The 23,523-nt window shown below is 49.9% G+C and overlaps 1 long non-coding RNA gene across 3 annotated transcripts; it reads right to left on the minus strand.

The window, feature by feature from the left end:
• LOC140619126 (uncharacterized) lies at positions 1-23,260 on the minus strand. Of its 3 annotated transcripts, none has more exons than XR_012019061.1 (5): positions 22,207-23,260; positions 21,852-21,951; positions 21,529-21,629; positions 1,270-8,588; positions 1-878 (listed from the first exon to the last, which is right to left on the minus strand). It is a non-coding gene; the product is annotated as an uncharacterized lncRNA (long non-coding RNA). The 3 variants fall into 3 exon arrangements; XR_012019060.1 differs by having other exon boundaries at positions 21,852-21,986; XR_012019059.1 differs by lacking the exons at positions 21,852-21,951; positions 22,207-23,260 and having other exon boundaries at positions 21,529-21,845.
• Positions 23,261-23,523: the final 263 nt, after the last annotated feature.

Consider the following 23,523-nt stretch of genomic DNA (forward strand, 5'->3'; position numbering starts at 1 on the left):
TTTCAGCAAACAATCTTTACTCCACTTCTCTGAATTCTGAGGGAGAAAAGCAGACTCTGTTCTCCCTGCCCACGTGGCTACTTAACACCCTACCTGATGTGGCTAATCTTTCTGAGGCTCTGTGTATTCCCTGGCAGGCAGTGTTTCTGTGCTGCTCTCCCCGGTCTGGCCTTGACACGCGGGCTCTGGCGGGAGCTCAGGAAGCCCAGGAACCGGAACACAGCATGAGTGCGGGCCTGTGCCCTGGCTCGGGTTCTACTCCCTGGTGCGAGGCCACACGGCCACTGGGGCCCTCCTGGGAAAGGATGTGCTTCCTGGAAATGCACTCCTGGCAGCTCGGGGAGCAGAGGCAGGCCCACCGCTACTTGAGCCACTTCTGACTGGCCGGCGCCCCTCTGGGGTCGGGCTCACGGGTTTGTCCCCAGTCTGGGGTCTCCCCTCTCCGCGGGGCTAGGTGCCCCCTGCCCGCCCAGCGCCCCACCAAGCATCCCTCCTGCACTTCCAGGACCCAGGTGGCAGCAGAGGGGGGAGGGCTCCAGCGCCAGGGCTCCTCCCGCCCGGGGGCACGTCCTGCAGCCCCGCCCGCCCGTCTCTCGCTGAGTGGCTCCTGGAGCTCCGATGGGGTCCCGCGGGGCAGCGCCAACCAGGGGGCTCTGCGGGCTCCCGCTCCCTCCCCGACGGCGATCGCGCGTCTTTCCCAGCGAGGACCATCACGGCAGCAGCCTGCGCCACCGCCACCGCCACCGCCACCGCCACCCCCTTATGAAAGCCACGACGCGCGGGCGAGGCGCAGAGGCGCGGCTGCCCTGGGCTGAGGGCGGCGCATCCACGGGGCACTACCCAGGGTGACACCTCTTGTCGCTTCTGATTGGCTCGCCCTGGGGAGAGACCACAGGGAGGAGTTCCCAGGAGTTCCCCCGCCGGGGCCCCGCCAGCCGCCCCTCCCCGCGCCGGTCCCGGCCCCGCGTCCCCAGCCAGAGGCGCCCGTGGCGGCGGAGCCCCTCCTCCCCGCCCGCCCCCGGCGACCTGGCCCACCCGGGCCTCAGCCTGGGCACTTCCGCTAGCTGCGGTCCCCTGGCTCCAGCTGCAGCCGGTTGGCACAGAAAACAAACCTGCCGCGGGGCCCGCTGGAAAGAGCAGCACGCGCGGGGGTTGCGCTTCCCCTGCACCCGCGCGAGGTCCTCCCGGGCGGGCGACGGGCGTAGGCGGGGCGGCGCACCGGGACCGGGACCGGGACGGGACCGGGACGGGACCGGGACCGGGACGAACCTTCTGCGAGGTGGGGGTGGGGACGCAGCGTCCCTGTGGGAAGTCGCCGGCGGTGGCCGTGGTGACCGCGCACAGCCCGAGTCGCTTAATGCCCTGAGCTGAGCGCACGAGGTGGCCAACGGGAGCTTTTCATCTTCCACTTCATCACGATGTTTTTGATTGCTTGCGCTGGCCATGGAATAAAATACCGTTTAGCTGGGAAAAATGCCAGGGAGAGGATAGCTCGGTCCCAGAAGGCTCGCAGGCACGTGCCCACCTTCTGGGGTCCTGGGGTCCCTGAGCACCCGGCGCCTCCCGTGGAGGGGGAGGCCCACCCCACTGACACCAGGGCTGCAGTGGGAAGGGCTCCAGACACAGACGGGCGGCATCAACCGAAGCTATTCTGAGCAGACCTGTCCGAGGCCGGCATCCAGCAGCCTCCCCTAGTCCCCATCAGAGCCGAGGTTCTGTCCCCATGGGGCCGCCCACCTGCCCAGGCCTCAGGGACATACAGAGCAGCTGAACCGCGGCTGGTGTGTGTGACACACAGGAGAAGGCTTTTCAGCCTCTTGTTGGGGCCACGCACCTGCCTCAGGCTGACCGCCTGGCCTCCCACTTGAGGGGCCTTGGAGCCACACCCCAGCTTCCTGGAAAGCCCTCACTCACACTCACATGCTCACACTCACATGCTCACCCTCATGCCCACATTCACCCTAATGCTCAGGCTCATGCTCACACTCACACACTCACCCTCATGCTCACGCCCATCCTAATGCTTAGTCTCACAATCACACTCACACAGTCACACATACTTCCCATCCAGCACCACCTCTCCCCCCTCACAGGACCCAGCGGGAGGTGGATCCTGGCAGCTGTCCTTCTCCAAGGGGCCCTTGGTCTGTAACCCAATAGGGCAGCCAGGCTGGCCAAGAGGTCAACGAGGGGCATGAGGCCGGGGGGAGGGGCTTTGAGCTGGCCTTCAGGGGACTGACCAGAGGCACATGCCGGCTCCCCATGAGTGTCCCGTCCACTGCCCTGTGGGCCCGGGTCCAGCAGCTCTTCATGCCTATCTTGGGTGTTTCCAGAATGACCTGGAGGGTATCACGGCCACAATCCACATGTTGAGGCCCCAGACCCTAGGACCTAGGATGTGGCTGTGTGTGCACATGGGGTCTTCAAGGAGGTGCCAGAAATGAAGTGGGGTCACCAGAGTGACTCTAACCCAGTAGGACTGGTGTCCCTCTAAGAAGGAGAGAGCAGGATGCAGACACGCACAGGGGACCCTGTGAGGACCAGCGGGAAGACAGTGTCTACTCACCGTGGGCAAGTGGCCTCCAGACCACAAGGAGCAGATATGTGTGGTTGAGGCCACCCTATGAAGACTGGGTGGCCCCGGGCGGCAGCCTGTCCGGCTATGGAGCTGGACTACAGGCTGCTCTGCTCGCCAGGGTCCTCCAGAGAAGCTGGGCCACGTGGTACCTACTCACATGGCCTCAGTGGACACGGCCTCACTCCATGTGTCACCTACACATGTGTCTTTGTCCATGTGGCCTGGGATCACAGGATCCCCACCCCAAGTGGTGGCGAGGTCCATTGGGCCGCAGTCCATGTGATGCTCACTCACATGGCCTCAGTCTATTCCTGAGTGTGTGGGGGACACATCACTTCTGAGTTGTGTACATGGGGGATGCCCGCCTCCTTCTCAGGGTCCAGGTGTGGGGGTCACGTCCTATCCCCCTGATTGTCAGCCTGGGGACCAAGGAGCTCCTCCTGGCATCCAGATATGGGGGCCATGTCCTGACCCTGACTTTCAACCTGGGACTAAGGACCTGGTCCTGGCACCCAGGCATGGGGGCCATCTCTGCCCCCTGATTGTCATTTACAGGTGGTTAAGACCTTCTCTCATTTACAGGCGATTATTGTGTTATTCCAATGCTTTTGCACATGTGCTTCCTCCTCAAGGGGACTCAGGATGAGGACAGACCCAGACTCCAGAGTACAGATCTCTGATCAAAGACCGTACTGTTGACCCAGGTAGAGATTTACAGAATTCTGTGAGAGAACCCGACAGCTTCACAAAACCAGAACAAAGTTTACTGACCTAGGACCACAGAAACTGATATTTATAACTTCCATGACTTTGTTCACAAGCATCTTTTGCGTCCCACATCTTTCCTCTTTAACTGACTTGCGGCAGTTTGGAAATCACACCTTTGAAAACACCGTGGAAACTTCCATATTGTGCTCTTGCCTGATCTTCCAGCAGCTCTCCGGGACCATCCTTCTTGGCCACTTTTCTGCAGACATTCAGGGACTATCTGTTCTGCTTGTCACGAGACACAGTTGGCAACATGGATAACATTACCAAGGCTTTGACTAGAACGCTCTGCATCGACACAGAACTGACAAGCCCTCTTTTAGGAATGGAGGTGGACTTTATGGAGCTGGTAAAGCCCGTTGGAAATGTCAGCCTGACGCCTTGCTTACAGGGTCCAGGATCAAAGGTCACTCCTCAAAGCAGCAAGAACTCCAGGATATTTTGGGGACCCCAAGGTGAGAGGAAGCAATCCCCATTTACAGGTATTGCAGACAAAGTCTGAGGGCAAGTATTTGGCTTGGCTTTTTAGCCTCAAGAGGCTGTTAAAAGTTCCACCTATAGGGAGGGTGAAAGATGGTGAGGTAGGAAGACCTTGAACTCACCTCCTCCCTGGGCACACTGAATCTGCAAGCACCTGTACAGCAGCTCCTTCTGCAGAAGAATGGACCACACATAGAAGGGCAGGAGAGTAATACTGCAAATGCATACTAGGGACTGGGCATGTGACCAGGGCACAGAAAACAAGCCACATGTAAAGAGCCAGCTAGAATATAAAGGAAATGATCCTAGAGCACCTGCCAAGTGGTGAGCAAACTGCTGTAATGCTCTGTGGGGTCAGAGGTGTTGGCCAGCACCATGGTTAACATTTTCCCTTCATCTTGCTAGTGAAGGGGTAGCTGGGCTCCCTCGCCAGCTCACTGCCTTTACAAGCCCTGGGCCCCTAGCTCACCCCAGACAACCCACCAAGACAACCCCAGGGCAATACCCAGTACAGCTCCCACCATCTCTTCAAGACACAGGCACAAAACACCCTGGGATATGCCATGCCTATACCTGTGTCAGTTTCACAAACTTGCCAGGAAACCCCCATGTGGAATATCCCAGGACATCCTGGTCCACACCCCCTTTGGCTCACATCATCCGTCCCATCATGAAATACCTATGGCCAGCACCTTGGGTCTCCATGGGGCCCATGGCTGCCTCGGCTTCAGTGGTCCTGCCAGGGTGCCCCCTGCATTGAAATCCTAGGACCTCCTGGGCTGTGCCAGCTTTACTTCTTCTTGTTCCAGCAGGATGGCCCCAGCATGGAGTACAATGGGACCCACAGCCTGTACCCACCATAGTGGCAGCCAGCCAAAGCCACCAGGCACATGCAGTCTACACAGGGGATGTTCCTAAGTAAGGCCGCTCCTTCAAGATTAGGAGATGTAGCTGTTCCACCTACTTCACAGAAACACAGGAAGCCAAACAAAATGAGGAGACAGGAATATGCTCCAAATGAAAAACAAGACAAAGCTTCAGAAAAACAACCATGGGAAACAAAAATAACCAAACTACCTGATAAAGACTTCAAAGTAGAGGCCATAAAGGTGCTCACTGGACTTGAGAGAAGTGGCTAAGCTTCAGTGAGAACTTCCACAGAGAGATAGCAAATATTATATGCAACTGATGAATTACTGAACTCTACATCTGAAACTAATGATGCACTGTATATTGGCTAATTGAATTTAAATAAATTTTAAAAAGAATTAGAGTTGGGACACCTGGTTGGCTCAGTTGGTTATATCTCCAATTCTTGATTTCAGCTCAGGCCATGACCCCAGGGTTCTGGGATGGAGTCCTGCATCAGGCTCCCCATTCAGTGAGCAGACTATTTCTCCTTCTGCTCACTTGTGCACACATGTTCTCTCTCTTTCAGATAAATAAATAAAATCTTTTTTAATATTAAAAGCAACTAGTTGCCCACAAGGAAAACCCCAAAATGCTACCAGTCAATATTTCAGCAAGAACTTTGCAGATTGAAGGGAGTGGCATGATCTTTTCAAAGTGCTATAGAGATAAACCTACAACCAAGTATACTGTATCATTCAGAACTGAAGAAAAGAGAAAACATGTCTCAGACCAGCAAAAGTTGAAGAAGTTCATCACCATTGAACTAGCCTTACAAGAAATGCTAATTAATGGGTCTTCTTGAAGTAGCAAAGACTATAATTAGGAGAAAATTATGAAAAAATTGTCGTGAGTAAAAGGCATACACTAAAGATTTATACTAATCACTTATAAAGCTAGTATGAAGGTTAAAAGACAAAAATAGTAAAAACAATCATAGTTAAAGAACTCACAAAATAGGGGCACCTGGGTGGCTCAGTCAGTTGGGTGTCTGTCTTCAGCTCAGGTCATGACCCCAAGGTTCTGAGATTGAGCCCCAAGTCAAGCTCCCTGTTCAGTGGGTAGTCTACTTCTCCCTCTCCCTTTGCTATTTCCTCTGCTTGTGCTCTTTCTGTCAAATAAATAAAATCTTTTAAAAATCCTCACAAGGGACGCCTGGGTGGATCAGTGGTTCAGTGTTTGCCTTTGGCTCAGGTCGTGATGCCAGGGTCTGGGATCAAGCCCCGCATCAGGCTCCCTGCAAGGAGCCTGCTTCTCCCTCTGCCTGTGTCTCTGCCTCTCTCTCTCTCAGCCTGTGTCTCTCAGAATAAATAAATAAATAAACCTTTTTAAAAAATAGATAAAAATAAATCTTCACAAAGTAAAAGATGTGAAATATGACATTATAGACCTAACACATGGACAGCAGAATAAAAATGTAGGGCTCTCAGAATGTGCTTGAACTTAAGTGACCACCAACTTCACATAGACTTCTATACAGTTAGGATATTATATATGAGCTTCATGGTAGGCACAACCCAAAAACCTGTAATTGATACACAAAAAAATGAAGAGAAAGGATCCAAGCATAACACCAAAGAAATTCATCAATTATAAAGGAAGAGAACAAGAAGAAAGAAATAGAGAAGACCCACAACCCCAACCAGAGGAAATTTAACACAATGGCAATAAACAAATACATATCAATAATTACCTTAAAAACAAATGGCCTAAACACCTCAATCAAAAGAGAGAGGGTGAATAGATAAAAAAAACAAGATCCATGTGCTGTTTACAAAAGACTCACCTCAGACCTAAAGACACCTGCAGAATGAAAGTAAAGGGATGGAAAAGAGATATAGGCAAATAGAAGCAAAAAAGAAAAATCTAGGGTAGCAATCCTATCAGAAAAAATAGACTTGAAGGCTATAACCAGGGATGCCTGTGTGGCTCAGTGGTTGGGCGCCTGCCTTTGGCCTAGGGTGTGGTCCTGGAGTCCTGGGATCGAGTCCCACATTGGGCTCCCTGCATGGAGCCTGCTTCTCTCTCTGCCTATGTCTCTCTCTCTCTCTCTCTCTGTGTGTGTGTGTGTGTCTCATAAATAAATAAATAAATAAAACCTTAAAAAAAAAAAAGGCTATAACCAGAGGCATAGAAAGGTGTTACCTAGTGATAAAGGGATCGATCCAACAAGAGACTAGGACAGTTTTAAGTCATCCGTGTACCCGTGTACCCATGAACACCCTGGTATACAAGTTATTCATTGATATTAATAGACGTAAAGAGAGAGGTTCACAGTGATATAGTAACAGGAAAGGACTATAACATATCACTTGCCTCTGTGGACAGATCATCCAGACAGAAAAATCAACACAGACATACTGGCCTTGGCAACACATGAGTCCAGATGAACTTAACAGATACATACAGAACAATCCATCCCAAACAGGAGAATATACCTTCATTTCAAGTGCATGAGGGGCATTCTCTGGAGCAGATCACAGGTTGGGCCACAGAACAAGTCTCAGCAAATTGAAGATTGAAATCTCATCAAGCATCTTTTCAAATCACACGAAACTAGAAATCAGTGACAAGAAAAACAATGGAAAAACCACTAACATGGGGAGGCTAAACAACACGCTACCAAACAAATGTGTCATTGAAAAAATGGAAGAATACACTTAAATACCTGAAGACAAATGAAAATGCAAACACAACGGTGTAAAATCTTTGGGAAACAGCCTAATTTCAGAGAGAGAAGTTTATAGTGATACCAGCCTACTTCTAGGAACAAGAAAAATCTCAAACAATCTAACATAATGCCTCAATAAACTAGAAGAACAACAACAAAGCTCAAAGTTGACAGAAGGAAGGAAATAGTAAAGATCAGATTGGAAAGAATGGAAATAGAGACTTAAAAAAAAACAGAAAAGATCCATAAAACTAAGAGCTGGTTCTTCGAAAAGAAACAAAATTGATAAACATATAGCTAGACTCATTATGAAAAAAAGCAGATTCAAAAACATAAAATTAGAAATGAGAGAAAACTATCAACAGACAGCACAAAAATACAAAAGATTAGGAGACTACTATGAAAAAATATAATCCAACAAATTGGACCACCCAGAAGAAAGGGTAAATTTCTAAAGACATCCAATTGTCCAAAAATGAATCAGGAAGCATTAAAAAATCTGAACAGACCAATTACTAGTAACAAAATTGAATCAGTAATAAATAAAAAAAAAAACCTCCCAACAAAAGCCCAGGACCAGGTGGTTTCACAGATGAGTGCTACCAAACATTTGAACAAGAATAATAACTATTCTTCTCAAGCCAAATCCAAAACAGAAAAGGAAGGAAAACTTCCAGATTCATTCTTTGAGACCAGCATTATCCTGACACCAAAACCAAAGACATCACAAAAAAGAACTACAGGCCAGTATCCCTGATGAGCATAAATGCAAAAACACACCTCAACAAACTATTTGCAAAACAGATTCAACCATACATTAGAAGGATTATTCACCAGAGTGAGGTAGGATTTATTCCAGGTATGGATGGATGGTTCAATACTGGAATCATAGTGATACATCACATTAACAAAATGAAGGAACAAATGAACAAAATGAACAAAAAACACATGATAATCTTAACAGATGCAGAAAAAGCATTTGACATATGTTCTTGATAAAACCCTCAACAAAGTGGCATCAGAGGAAATATACCTCAAATGATGAAGACCATATGCAGCAGACCCCAAGCACTCATCAAAGTCAACGGTGAAAACCTGAGAGCTTTTCCTCTAAGATGAGAAACAAGACAAAGATGCCCGCTGGTGCCACTTTTGTTCACTGTGGTACTGGGAGGTGTAATCCTGGCAACCAGACCAGAGAAAAAGAGATAAAAGATATCCAGATTGGTAAGGAAAAAAGTAAAACTGTCAGTATTTGCAGATAGCGTGGTACTATGGATATAAAACTCTGAAGACTTCACCAAGAATCTTTTACAACTAATAAATGAATTCTGTAAAACTGTAGAATACCAAACCAATATACAGAAATGTGTTGTTTCTTTTTTAAAAAATGATTTTATTTATTTATTCATGAGAGACAGAGAGAGAGAGAGAGGCAGAGACATAGGCAAAGGGAGAAGCAGGATCCCTGTGGGGAGCGATGCAGGACTCGATGTGGGACTCAATCCCCGGATCACGGGATCACGCCCTGAGCCGAAAGGTACATGCTCAACCACTGAGCCACCCAGGCGTCCCCAGAAATGTGTTGTTTCTATACACTGAGATCAAAGTAGCAGGAAGAGAAATTAAGAAAACAATCTCATTTATGATTGCACCAAAAGGGATAAAATATCTAGGAATAAATTTAACCAGGGAAGTGAAAGACTTGTACTCTGAAAACTATGAAATATGGATGAAAGACATTGAACACGACACTAGCAAATGGAAAGCTACACTAAGCTCATGGAGTGGAAGAATTAATGTTGTTAAAATGTCCACACTACCCAAAGGACTCTCCACATTCAATGCAATCCCTATGAAAATGCCAACAGTATTTTTCACAGAACTAGAACAAGTAATCCTAAAATGTGCATGGAACCACAAAGACTCCACATATCCAAAGCAACCTTGAGAAGCAATCCCAGATTTCAAGATATACCACAAAGCTGTAGTGATCAAAGCAGCATGGGACTGGCACAAAAACAGACATAGATTAATGGAGCAGGGCAGATAGCCCGGAGATAAACCCACATTTTATGGTCAATTTATCGAAGACAAAGGAGGCAAGAATATGCAGTGGGGAGAAGGCATACACGGTGCTGGGAAAACTGGACAACTACATGCAGAAGATTGTAATGGGACCACGTGCTTATGCCATCCATGAAAATGAACTCCAAAAGGATTAAAGACCTAAGTGTGAGCCCTGACACCATAAAACTTCTAAGAGAAAAGAGGCAAAACCTTGTACATTAGCCTCAGCAACATCTTTCTCATGTGTCTCCCCACGTAAGATAAGTCAAACCAAAAACTGAGTATTGGGATGACACTAAACTGGAAAGCTTTGCCCAGTGAAGGAAACTCAACAAATGAAAATTCAATGAAAATGAATGGGAGAAGACATTTGCAAGTGACATATCCAATAATGGGTTAGTATCCCAATATACAAAGAACTACAACTACACACACACACACACACACACACACACAGAAATCCCACGGCGGGGCGGGCGGGGGAGAGAAATCCCACAAAATAATCGAACTTTTAAAAAAGTAGAGGCCTTGGGATCCCTGGGTGGCGCAGCAGTTTGGCGCCTGCCTTTGGCCCAGGGCGCGATCCGGGAGACCCTGGATCGTATCCCACATCGGGCTCCCAGTGCATGGAGCCTGCTTCTCCCTCTGCCTGTGTCTCTGCCTCTCTCTCTCTCTCTGTGTGACTATCATAAATAAATAAAAATTTAAAAAAAAAGTAGAGGCCTTATCTGAGACTAATGCACTATATCTTGGCTAATTGAATTTAAATTTAAAAATTAATTTTAAAAAAAGGTAGAGGCTGTGAGTAGGCCCAAAGAAGACAGAACCACATGAGAAAATACTCAACATCACTAATCATCATCATCAGGAAAACTGAATTCAAAACACAGTAAGATATCACATCCTACCTCTCAGAATGGCTAGTCTCCAACAGACAAGAAAGGACAAGTGTTGGCAAAGATGCAGAGAAAGGGGAACCCTCGTGCACTGTTGGTGGGAATGCAAACTGGTGCAGCCACTGAGGAACACAGTATGGAGGTTCCTCAAGAAGTTAAAAATAGAACTACTGGATCAGATGGTGTTTCTAGCTTCGGTATTTACCCAAAGAAAATGAAAACACAAATTCAAAAAGATATATGCATCCCTATGCAGATGCAGCAGTATGTATAATAGTCAAGATATAAAAGTGACCTACATGTCCAATGATAGATGAATGGACAAAGATGTAATACATGTACACAATGAAGTATTACTCCGCCATAAAAAGAGAGAAATCTGGTCATTTGCAACAACACAGATAGACCTAGAGGGTATTATGCTACGTGAAATAAGTTGGAGAGAGGAAAACAAAACCATACAGATTTCCTTGTATGTGATATCTACAACACAAAAGAACAAAAATAAACCAAAGCCAAGACCAGACTCCTAAACGGAACAAACTATTGCATGCAGAAGCAAGCCAGTAGGGAAATGGACCAAATAGGGGAAGGGGATTAAGAGGTACAAAGTTCCAAATATGAGTCATAGGGAGGAAAGGTACAGCATAGAGAACACAGTCGGTGACAGTGTAGTAACGGTATATGGTGACAGTGACTATTATCGTGGTGAGTATTGTATATTGTGTAGACTTGTCGAATCATTATATTATAAAACTGAAAGTAAAGTAACAGTGTGAGTCAACTACACTTGAGAAATAAAATCTTCAAAAACTTCAATCTGATTCCTTAAAAAAGTTCCAAGCAAAACATATTTAAAGAGCCCATATGATCAATTACTATTCTTGCTGCACTGATCTAAATACTGAAGCCAAGTTTATTGAAACTAGATCTAATTTGCCTACAAAACAGTCGTATTGGAATACCGTTGACAGAAATGGGAGTAATTGTTGAGAGAAAAATGATTCCACTGTAACTATAATACATTCTTTTGGATATTAGATTCTAATTCTCACAGTTTTGAGGTTTTGTTTTGTTATTTATTTATGTATTCATGTATGAGAGACAAAGAGAGAGAGGCAGAGACACAGACAGGGAGAAGCAGGCTCCCCACAGGAAGCCTGATGCGGAATTTGATCCCGGAACCCGGGATCACGCCCTGAGCCGAAGCCACCCAGGAGTCCCTGAAGTTTTGATTTCTGACTGTAAACTACTCTGAATCCTGATTTCTCCAAATTCTTTCAATGTCAGACTACAACTCTCCACACATTCCCAATTTTCTTCCATCATTTTACTTGAAATCATTGAACATGGAAACTGCCCCTTTGCCTGCAGTCTTGCAAACTGAATATGAATGATTTGCTGTGTACTACAGAAAAACCACTACAACAGCTCCTAGACAATCTCCGAGCCTATTGCACTCAGAGATCACCAGAAAATTCCAACTGCTAACCAGGGAAGGCTCTCCAATCACCACTGCCTGCCTTCACTCCATCTAAAGATGCTTCAGCCCTGACGTCTAGAAATCCTCTTGGGCAGCCCGGGTGGCTCAGCGGTTTAGCGCTGCCTTCAGCCCGGGGTGTGATCCTGGACACCCGGGATCGAGTCCCACATCGGGCTCCCTGCATGGAGCCTGCTTCTCCCTCTGCCTGTGTCTCTGCCTCTCTGTGTGTGTGTATGTGTGTGTGTGTGTGTGTGTGTGTGTGTGTGTCTCAGGAATAAATAAATAAAATCTTTAAAAAAAAATCTTCTTGACTGGCCACCCTCAGAACTCAGAAACTAGTGTATCATTTGCTCCACTCATTACTGTTTTTTACCCTTTCCATTGAAATGCCTATTGTTTAATACCTGATTACTTAATTGATTGTCCTGCTAAAATGTCACAGATTTATGCTTCTGTATGCTGAACATACAGAAGCTGCCTGCCTTGGTCATTTTCTGTGTCTCAATTTCATCATTGCGCTACCATGTGTGTGAAATAAAACTTTGTTTTTTCCTCCTATTAATCATGTTGAATTAATTCTTAAACCAGCTAGAAGAACCTTGAAGGAGAGATAAAATGCTTTCGTCCCCTAAACCCATAGTCAAGGCTCCTAGGTATCACCTAATGAAGAGGCTCCCAGAAGAGTGCAGCTTCCTCCAGCTTTGTGTTCAGGAGGAATAATTGCATCTGTGCTGGAGAGGATATATTTAAGCAGATATGTGGGCCCCTAAGACCTCACCCTTGGCACCTGTACTCTCAGACACATACCAGGTGTAGGTCTCTGGCTTCCTACACACCCCACACTCACAGTACACAGCCCATCAGCTGCCCTTCAGCACCTGAGGCCTCCACGACTGGAGTGCTCTGGTCAGTCCCCAACAACCTGCATAGCCTCCAGTGCAGAGGAAGCCCACCCCAAATATCTTTCTGATACGGCAGCTAATTAAAGGGTTACTTGGAAAATTAAGCCCAGGGACATGAGTACCTGGATTCCTAACAATTGGTCATAGAGCAGCCATTGAGGGTAAGTGCCTCAAATGGCCCCATTGGGAAAATATTCTTGGAATGGATGAAATAGGACATATTCAAATTATGGGAAAAATTTAAAAATTCCTAAAAGAATGAGTTATGGTACATACTATTTCATATAATAGACCAACCTTGTGGGCTTAAGTTGGCACAGTCCTATAGATTTATAATAGTTTGTCGGAATTTAAACTAACACTGCAAAATTGAGGGAACAGTCTCAGATACAACCACTATCATAAACCACATCCCCACTGGATCTGAAACTCAGTACATGCAGGTTGAATGACTGGACGAGTCCATTCTTCTTCCCATGGATGCAAAGAACCAACGCATAACCATATTCACATGGGAAGGCAGACATCATCAGTTCACTAGGCAACCACAAAGATACCTTAGCAGCCCAGAAAGAGCCCACAACCTTCTAGCTCAAGACTTCCAGGCCTTTCATAGACAGACAGACACACACACACACACACACACTCACACCAACATTTCCTACGTTGATGATGCCCTTATTTCTGGTGACAACTCGGAGAATACACCAATGTCTACACACATAAAGTTAATGGAATTCGTTACATTCAAGGGCTGGACAATTGACCCAAGTAAAGGCCACGTATCTCACACTACAGTAAAACTTCGAGGCATAACGTGGTCCTCAGAAGGCAGAAAAATACCACACAGCCTCCCACACAACATAGCTGCATACCCACCCCTACCACAGACGAATGACATCAGGAACAGACAGGAGTGATAGGACACAGCACAAATGACATATGGGGAGAATGTGAAACACATTTGTGAAATAACTCGGAAGAGTCGGGAACTTCCATGGACGGAGACTCACGACACTGCCAATACTTATTGGGAAAACGCTGTCAGAACCTGTGATACACTGGCACCAGTGAACAAAGATTCTGACACACGCGGGAGTGTCACCGTGTACAAGGGTCTGCAACACAGTCAGCAGGGACTGAAATCACAAATATGCTTACCAGGGTAAAGGGTTTTACACTGAGATGTTCCCGGGTGCTGAGAACAGATACCAACTGCCTCCGTGGCTCCCCCAGGTCTCTCTGAGGCCCCACAGACAGCAGAACCACTACCAGAAAATACACCAACGATCCGTCAACTCCAGGGGCCGAATCTGGAGTGGCCCCTGACAGCAGAGCCCTGACAGACAGAGGGGAACTAGTCCTGAGCACAAGTCCTGACAGGGAGATGGCACATTTCTGAGCAGGACACAGATGGGAGGTCGGCCCTCTGCATCAGCTGAGGAGATCCCAGCTGTGCCAGTAGCAGACCTGCAGAACTTTCCAGCAGTGAGCGCGTGCACGCTCCAGCAGTTTGTACTGAGGACCACCCTGGTGCATGGAACACAACGCACGCTTTCCAGACAGACTTGCCTCCGCGACACCAACCACAGTAGTTGCCAGGCTGCTGCCCTGAGAACTGGCGATGGTCTAACCCCAACAGCCTCAGAATCAGGAGAATCGGCACAATATGCTGAACAAATAGCCATAAAATTGGCAATGAAAGAATCTACTAAGGGAAACCAGAATGGGGTATATCTGTTCTCAGACTTCTGGGTAGAGCTAGTGACATGCTCTTTGGTGTGGAGCGTGGCGGGGAGATGACCATGCAGCAGGAAACAGATGTGGGGTAAGGGCGTATGGCAGAAAGCAGCACGGGCTGCTGTCCCCGACTTCATCACACATGTCCCTGCATGTCAGAAGGACAACTGGGAGCACACATGGGCACCTCGCCAACACGTCACTCTGGCACGTGCAGCAGGAGAACGTGGTGAGAGAACAGGAGCTTGTACACTCCCACCAAACACCTCCACTATCAAAGACGGGAGAGAACGGGCACAGTTACAGTTCAGAGGTCAGTAATGAATAATCTAGACAAGGTCGAAGCTGGCAGCCTCTTCCAGATTATACAAATGGGGCCTAATGGACCCTACATGAGGACAAACTATATGCAAGGGCCACAGTAGACACAGAGTCAGGAAGAGGCATCCTCTATCGACACACAAAATATTTTACACAGCCCACCATCAGAGCACTAGAAATCTGGGTCGTTTGCCATGGTAGCCCAACCATCATTGCATCGATCAGGCCACCCACTTCAGGAAAGCAAACACAAGACCGGGCTGAGGAAGACGCCACAACGTGCCTCTTCCCCTTACCCCACGACCCAAGTGCCTCTGATTGAACTGAGAGGCCCAGGGGCTTGTTCTGCAGCAAGACTCTGGGTTGCTCGCTAACCATCTAGAATCAAAGCTTGGGCTGACCCAACCTGGGAGGCGGCAGGATCTGTAAACCACCGATACAAAAAGGACAGACCAACTCCCGAAAGATTACCGCAGGCCCCCACAGAAATAAGACTTAGCACAACACCCGCCAGAATCTAAACCAAAAGGAAACATGTTAATTAAAAGTAGGGTGGGGGATCCCTGGGTGGCGCAGCGGTTTAGCGCCTGCCTTTGGCCCAGGGCACGATCCTGGAGACCGGGGATCGAATCCCATGTCGGGCTCCCGGTGCATGGAGCCTGCTTCTCCCTCTGCCTGTCTCTGCCTCTCTCTCTCTCTCTCTCTCTGTGTGTGACTATCATAAATAAATAAATAAATAAATAAATAAATAAATAAATAAATAATTAATTAATTAAAAAAAAAAAAAAAGTAGGGTGGGATCCCTGGGTGGCGCAGCGGTTTGGCGCCTGCCTTTGGCCCAGGGCGCGATCCTGGAGACCCGGGATTGAATCCCACGTCGGGCTCCCGGTGCATGGAGCCTGCTTCTCCCTCTGCCTATGTCTCTGCCTCTCTTTCTCTCTCTGTGACTATCATAAATAAATAAAAAACTTAAAAAAAAAATAAATAAAAAATAAAAATAAATAAATAAAAGTAGGGTGACACTGATCTGTGCGTACACGTATCTCCCAAACAGGGTTGCCACTTGAGTTAGATGTGCCCGTGACTCCGGGTGCCATGGGCTGGCGCCGCAGCAGAAACAAGAGAAACTAAGAGCCTCTTGGACTTTGGTCTCAGATCTGGAGGGGGCAGAAAGCCGACATACTTCCGCAGATCACTACCTCCGAGCAGTGTAGACAGCACTCCTCCACGTAGAGCCTCTCACTAGGGAACGGCTCATTTTGTAGGAGCTTCCCTGCCTGTCAACGAGTGGGCTGAGGGCATGTCCCATTGACAAACCTCCACCATGGCTGAAACTCCCACTGTGACGAAGGGTCAGACCCATTTGCAGCGGAGGCGCACCTGTCTGCCAGCCTACCGTCCTAGAAATGTGGGAGCCGCTGAGCTCCACAGAGTGCGTAGATCCTCCGGATATCCTGGGCCCTCCTCCTGGGGCATCCCTGTAGCCTAGGAGAGGAAGCATGGAAATCCTGGCTGATGCCTGTAAAATGGGTCTAATCCATGCAGTCTACCACCCGGACAGCAGTCACCACTCAGCAAACAATGGGACCCTATGGATGGAAACAGGAACAGGCCACAGCAGGCTGCTCAGCCCCGGCTAGACTCGGGATCGCTGGCCTGCTGGTAAAACGTGAGCCTGGCCGGTCCCCCACTGTGCTAGAGGGATGAACCCCGCAGCTTGGACAGTGGGAGCCAAGGGGGTGAATAATCACTGATAAGCCGCTCTGGGGCCAGGATACGTGGAGGGACATGCAGGTCCATCTGCAGGAGCCTGAGGTGATCCTCACTGTTTTCGTATCCCAACTCATAAGGCTCTGACAGCTCCCGGCCATCAGGCAGCAGACGCCCCCGCTGAGGCTCAGCGCCGGCTAACAGACTCTTCAGCAGAGACAGCAGACTGGGGACATAGGCAGAGTGGCCACCTCAGTGCCTGACGGGGTGGCCCAGAGCTACCGATGCAGACTGCCCTGGAAGTACAGTGACCGGGTTACCGCAGTATCACCACGTCCCGTGTGTTCTCAACAATGCCCAGGGCAGCTGCGAAGGGATTCCAGGATCATCCATGAAGGCCCCACCTGGGGTGGGCTTGGCAAATGGATTCTCATGACCCCTCCCTCTGAGTGAGGGTGCTAAATGTGCCTTGGTTTGTGTGGACACTGCATCTGGCCTCACCCAAGCTTTCCCCATCACTGTGCAAACCAGGCTGCCCCACTAGGGAAGCTGGGTGCCATGTATGGGTGATGGACGGTTGACCCTGCGAGGATCATAATGTGTAAGAGTGGGGGAAGGAACGTGACAGTGCACGGAGCATCCATCTGTCCTATAACCACAGCATCAGGGCTGGTAGGAAGGAACAGTGGAATATGAGAACAGCAGAGTAAATCACTGACAGGTAAACCATCTTGGCCAGGTGGACCACAGTACTGTCCAGGCTTTACTACGTCAGAAGGGTCAACCAGTAGGGCCCGTTGCCCCGTGTGCCAGATGGGAATTCCCACTGAGGCACCCAGTTCCATAAACCTATGGAAGCTGCAGGACACAATCAATGCCCTGACTCCCCGGAGGATCCACACGCTCTGCTGCTGAGGACAGGAAGCCCCATCACACCTGGAAAGGAGCGAGGCTCTGGAATTTGTACTGGGAAGTCCCACTGGGATAGACCAGGCATTTCCCACCCCTGGTTGAAGGGAAACTACCCAGTCTCTGCTGGAATCCCACTGTCTTGCTGCAGCCAGACCTACTAAAACACACTAGAGCTGCCATGGAACGCACACTGTCAGAAGAGGGGAGAGGGTGGGAGTCCTGGTGGGTATTACCCCTCCGGGGAGAGGCTGGAGGGCATTAAGCAAGAACAGGGAGGACTAGCACCCTGGTCATCTAATATGACCAATAGCGTGTCCATAACACTGGTATGGGTATTGTTTTCCTGTCAAACACACTATGAAGGCCGCCCAACAGATTGCTCGCTGGAAGGTTCCAGAAAGTCTTCCATCAGAGTCATGATTGGCTATGCTCAGAATTGGAATGGATTTATGTAGCTTCCTCTGGGTTAGAGACATCAGCACACCCAGTCACCCCTATGTTGGGAACAGAAAAGTCACTCTAAACAGAAGCCACCCAATTGTACCAGACATGTGGGATGGGCACCCCTGGGACTGTAGTGACCCTGTCAGATGAAGGGAGAGTGACTGCTTGGCACTGACTGGTCCCATCACCCGGGTATTTAGAGGGCGGCCCCTAATGGGCCTCCACGGTTTTGTGCACAAATCTTTGGTCATGGCTCCCACCTGGGTGGTTGGGCCGCTGCACCCTGGGGTTCCCCTAGGCACAGGGGAGAATCTGCCCCATGGGCACAACAGTTGACAAGCCCCCTCTCCTGAAGGCCGGATGAACACACTCTGTCTTTGACGGCAGGATCCCCTGGATGCCGTCGTTGTTTACTCCATCGGTCTGCAGACTTTGCAGCACAGACGGCCCTGACTGAATTTATTCAGTGAGCCTTGAGGGGTGGCCAGAAAGTCTGTCTTTACTGAACACCCAAGCATCTCTAATGAGAACAGCTATCCTCCCAAATCGAATGGCCTTGGACATCACCGCTGCCTCGCAAGGAGGCACCGGTGTCATTATCCAAGCAGAATCTTGCAGGTTGGCGCCTGACAGAGCCTGCTACTGTATCATGTTTCTCGGACCTCATGAGGAGCAGGGAGCGCCCTGAGTGATTCCATAAATCAGTGGTTGGGATCATGGGCCTCTTGGTGGGAAAGTCGTTGCTCATTTGGGGAATTGCTGTCTTCTCTGTGCTTTCTCCTGGATGCACCTGTATCACTGCTGTGGCCTCTGCCTGCAACACAGCAGGACAGCTGCCACAGGAGGCATCTCCGTGCTCGTGAAAGCCCTTCCTGGCCCCTCAGGGCCCACTGCAGAACAGAGGTTTCACGTGAGGTTGTAAGAGCCAGGCACGAGGGGTAGGTGCTGGGAAAGGTCAGAGAGGCCGTGACCCGGACCCAGGCAATCAGAGGCTGCCCACCTCTCCCCTGTCCTTGGAATGTGGGTTTCCTTGCCCTCCCAACTCCCAGTGGCTGCTCCAAGGATGTGGCCCTAAGACAGTGATGTGGCGTTGAGACCCTCTGGACGGTAGACGTGACTGAGCCCAGTTCCGGGCTCTGCGCAAACCTCTAAGAGGTGGCAGGGAGTGTGGAGATCTACCTGTCTCGCTGCTGCCCAAGACAAGCCACGTCTGTGAGTTCCCTGGCTTCTCCAGACTGCCACCTACCAATCTGGAGGGGCCTGTCTGTTTCTTTGCTCTCTCCCTGTCCTCAGAGCAGCGGCCGGGTTCACATTACATCTGGGAAGCTCCCAGGAGCTTGCAGACCAACAGTCATGATTAGATCATTAACCCTTGATCTGCGGACACTATGTCCAGGCTTTGATAGAACGGGGACACCCTAGACTCCACCAAAAAACTATTAGAACGGACACATGCTTTCAGGAAAGTTGCGGGATACAGAATAAATATACAGAACCCTGTTGCTTTCCTATATACCAATAATGAAGCAGCAGAACATGAAATTAAAACAATACCGTCTACAATTGCACCAAACACAATAAAACATCTAAAATAAATTTAACCAAAGAGTGAAAGACCTCTATTCTGAGAACCAGAAAGCGCTGATGAAAGAAATTCAAGATAAGCAAATGGAAAGGCCTTCCATGCTCATGAGTTGAAGAACAAATATTCTTGAAATGCCTCTACTACCCAAGACCATCCACACATTCAATGCAACCCCTATCAAAATACCAACAGCATCTTTCACAGAGGTAGAACAAGCAATCCTAAAATTTGTATGGAACGAGGAAAGACCTTCAATAGCCAAAGGAATGTTGAAAAAGAAAGCCAAAGCTGGTGGCATCACAATTCCAGACTTCAAGTTATATTACAAAGCTGTAGTGATCAAAACACTATGGTATTGGCACAAAAACAGACACAGAGATCAATGGAACGGAATGGAGAACTCATCTTCAACAAAGCAGGAAAGAATATCCTATGAGAAAAACACAATCTCTCCCACAAATGGTGCTGGGGAACCTGGACATGCAGAAGAATGAAACTGGACCACTTTCTTACACCATACACAAAAGTAACTTCAAAATGGATCAAAGATCTAAATATGAGACAAGAATCCATCAAAATCCTAGAAGAGGACACAGGCAGTAACTTCTCTGACACTGGCGGTAGCAACGTCCTTCTAGATGCGTCTCCTGAGGCAAGGGAAACAAAAGCAAAAATGAACTATTGGGACTTCATCAAAATAAAAAGCTCTGCACAGTGAAGGAAATAGTCAACGAAATTAAAAGACAACCAAGGAATGGGAGAAGATATTTGGAAAGCACATGTCTGATAAAGGGCTAGTATCCAAAAAATAACTGATACAACTCGATACCCCAAAAAGCAAATAATCTAATTTAAAAATGGGCAGAAGACATGAACAGACATTTGTCCAAAAAAGACATGTGGATGGCCAACAGGCATGTGTCTGTTGAAGAAGATGCTCATCACCAGGGAAATACAAAGCAAAACCACAGTATCACCTCACACCTGTCAGGATGGCCAGAATCAACAACACAGGAAACAACAGGTGTTGGAGAGGAGGCGGACAAAGGGGAGCCCTCGTGCACCGCTGGTGGGAATGCAAACTGGCGCAGCCACTCTGGGAAACAGTGTGGAGGTTCCTCAGAAAGTTAACAATAGAGCTACCCTAGAATCCAGTAATCACATTTCTGGGCATTTACCCAAAGAATACAAAATCAATCATTGAAAGGGATACATGCATCGCAACGTTTTTGCAGCACTGCCTGCAGTGACCAAGATGTGGCAAAGCAGCTCAGGTGTCTGTGGACAGACGGATGGATAAAGAAGAGGTGGTGTGTATACACGCGGGGATAGTAGCCCTCAGAAAGGGTGAGATCTTGCCATTTGCGACAACGTGAATGGACCTAGCAGGTATCGTTCTAAGTGAAGTAGGTCAAAGGAAGAGAAATACACATGCTCTCGCTCGTGTGTGGAATTCTAGAAACAAAACAAGCAAAGGAAAGACGAGGAGCAATCCAGGAAACAGACCCTTCCGTGTAGGAACTCTGGTCAGCAGGGGGAGGAGGGGGGAGCGTGCACCAGGTCCAGGGGATGAAGCACACAGGGACCCTGGGGAGCACGGAGGGATGTGTGGAAGTGCTGAGCCTCTACACTGTGCGCCCCAAACTAACACAACACCGCATGTTAGCTACACTGCAATTGAAACCTTACAAAAACGTATCACGGAAACAACAGCAACAACAAGGCGACGTGGATGGCAAAGACCAGCAACCTGAGCATCATCGGCCCTGAAACCCCGCAGACCTCAGAGGGGATAAGTGCCTTCATGCAGGTTCGGGCTTAGATGGGGTCCACACAGGTGTCTCCTGTGTCCCGACCCCGCCGGCCTGGCCCTGTCCCAGGCTCCTGGTCCCCTGACCTGGGAGGCTCACCCAGGCACATCACTCACGCTGTCACTGCCCTAGGAGCCAGCGCCCACCTCCCACCACCTATGCATTGCATCAACCATGGAGCCCCCTCCCCTGAAATTCCTTTGAGGCAGCAGGGAAATGGGGGCAAGTCCGTCCCCAGATGGACTCACTGTTTCTGCAGCACACGAGACCCAGGTGCCTCTCCTCGAGGATACCATGGTCAGCACTCTGGAGCCAGTCCTTGCAAGGCTTCGAGATCCCTCCACTCTGCCTTCGTGGGGCAGAGATGAATTTGTGTGGATTGGCCCTTGGAAATAGGCAGATGCCATCTCCCCAGTGGCTACTCGCGAACAGGCCCCTCCAGGCACCCGCGTGTGTGGCTGGAGCATGTTCAGTAGGCGCCCCGTCAGCCCGCCCTGGGGAGCTGGGGTGGGGGTGGAACCACACACAGCCTCCAGGCCGTGGGGAGCCCCCCCCCCAACCTTAGATGTACTTTTCAAGTGGCCAAGCTCAGCCCCCGTCTGGACTGGCTGCCTGGTGGGTCCGGGCTTCCCAGGTATCAAGGCTCCACGTGTGTCCTTGAGGGGCTATTCCTGCAGCCACCAGGTCGTGTCCTGGCAAAGCAGCCCTGACCCCCCACCCCCATCCCCACCACAACCTCGGGAGAATGTGCAGGAGGTCGTTGGAAGGGGCATCCGACCACCCACCCCAGAGACCCAGCTTCTCCAGCCATGCGGTGTGTTCCAAGCTGCGGGCCACGCGGCCCCCCACATCCTGTCCCCACACAGTACGCTCCCACCAGTCCCCCAGTGGCAGTGGGGCCCTGAAGCCTGCTCTGAGCCTCCTACCTTGACAGTGAGTCGTTGGGGTCAAAGCCCAGCAAGGATTCTGAGCAGTGGCTCTCATCTGCTGACAGCCCATGTGCGCTGGCTGCGGAAGGAAGTCCCTGCCTTCTCCCCACCTCCAGGCGCCAGTTGTCTCTCACAGAAAGACAACACAGTCGTGGACTCAGGCCCACCTGGCCACACGGTCCCGGCTCCTCCAGCTCCAGCTGAAAGGGACACGCACAGCCGTGTGCGCAGGTGCAGGCTTGCAAGTGGGCAGAGTGTGTGGGCCATGACCCTGGAGCCTGGGGGCGCCGCCACCCCACACTCTAGCACCTGCGTCGTGGGCGCCCCTGACCCGGGCAGCCAGCTGAGGCCCTGCGGACGTGCGGAGGTGCGGGAGAGCTGCCATCACCCCACAGCCTCTGGAATAAAAGATCCCCCCCAAACACTTTGTGGGATGACAGCCTGTAATGGTGCCGAGCCTGCCTGCAGCTGCTGCCTGAGGGGGTCCCAGGTTCCTGAGCATCGAGCCTCCCAGGGGTCTCTTGCTGGGAAGCACGCCGCGGGCCACCCCAGCCCCTCCGGGTGACCTCTGGGGGAGACACGGGCACAGCTGGCTGGCCTGGGCCTGAGGATCGGACCCCCGGGGCTGCTCCTCACACTCACACTCTCCTGGGTCCCTGGATCCCCATACCTGCGTGGCTCGTGTATGCACGGTAGGGGCCCCTTCTCTTGTGCCCTGGAAGCCAGGTCCCTCTGTGCCTGGGGGCTCCATCCACACCCACACCACCCTGATTGCCTTCCAGGTGGAAGGGCCCCAACTCCGAGGCTCCTTCTAAGCTGGCGGCTTTCATGTGGCAGCAGCCTGTCTCCTCCTGGCTTGTGTCCCAATGGGTCTCCGGCTTCTCCAGCCTTCAAGGCTCCCCGGGTCTCTCGTGGGAGGATTCACCATCACCCCACCCGAGGCTGGAAACCTAGGGTAGGTGCTCTGGCTTCAGGGCCCATCTGTTTCACGTGCAGGATCCAGCTTGGGGCCACTGATATCAAGCACCTCTGTGAGGCAGCTCCCAGGCCCAGGTTCTCATCAGCTGCCCTCTTAGGTCCAGGCCATCCTGGCCTGCAGCTCCCCAACCTTAGTCTGCAGGTTCCCCTTGTGGCCTCTTGGGCCAGGGCCAGTCCCCTAAACATGCACACCGCCGCCCCCAGGCAAGAGAGTGCTTCCCCTTAGAAAGTCTTTCCAGGAGGCCGTTTAAAACTGGCTGCACAAAAAATAAATAAATAAATAAAAAATAAAACTGGCTACACAGAGTCTGTTTTGTCAACCAGGTGCTTGATGTG

This window comes from Canis lupus, chromosome 27 (assembly GCF_048164855.1).
Source record: "Canis lupus baileyi chromosome 27, mCanLup2.hap1, whole genome shotgun sequence".
NCBI lineage: Eukaryota > Metazoa > Chordata > Mammalia > Carnivora > Canidae > Canis > Canis lupus.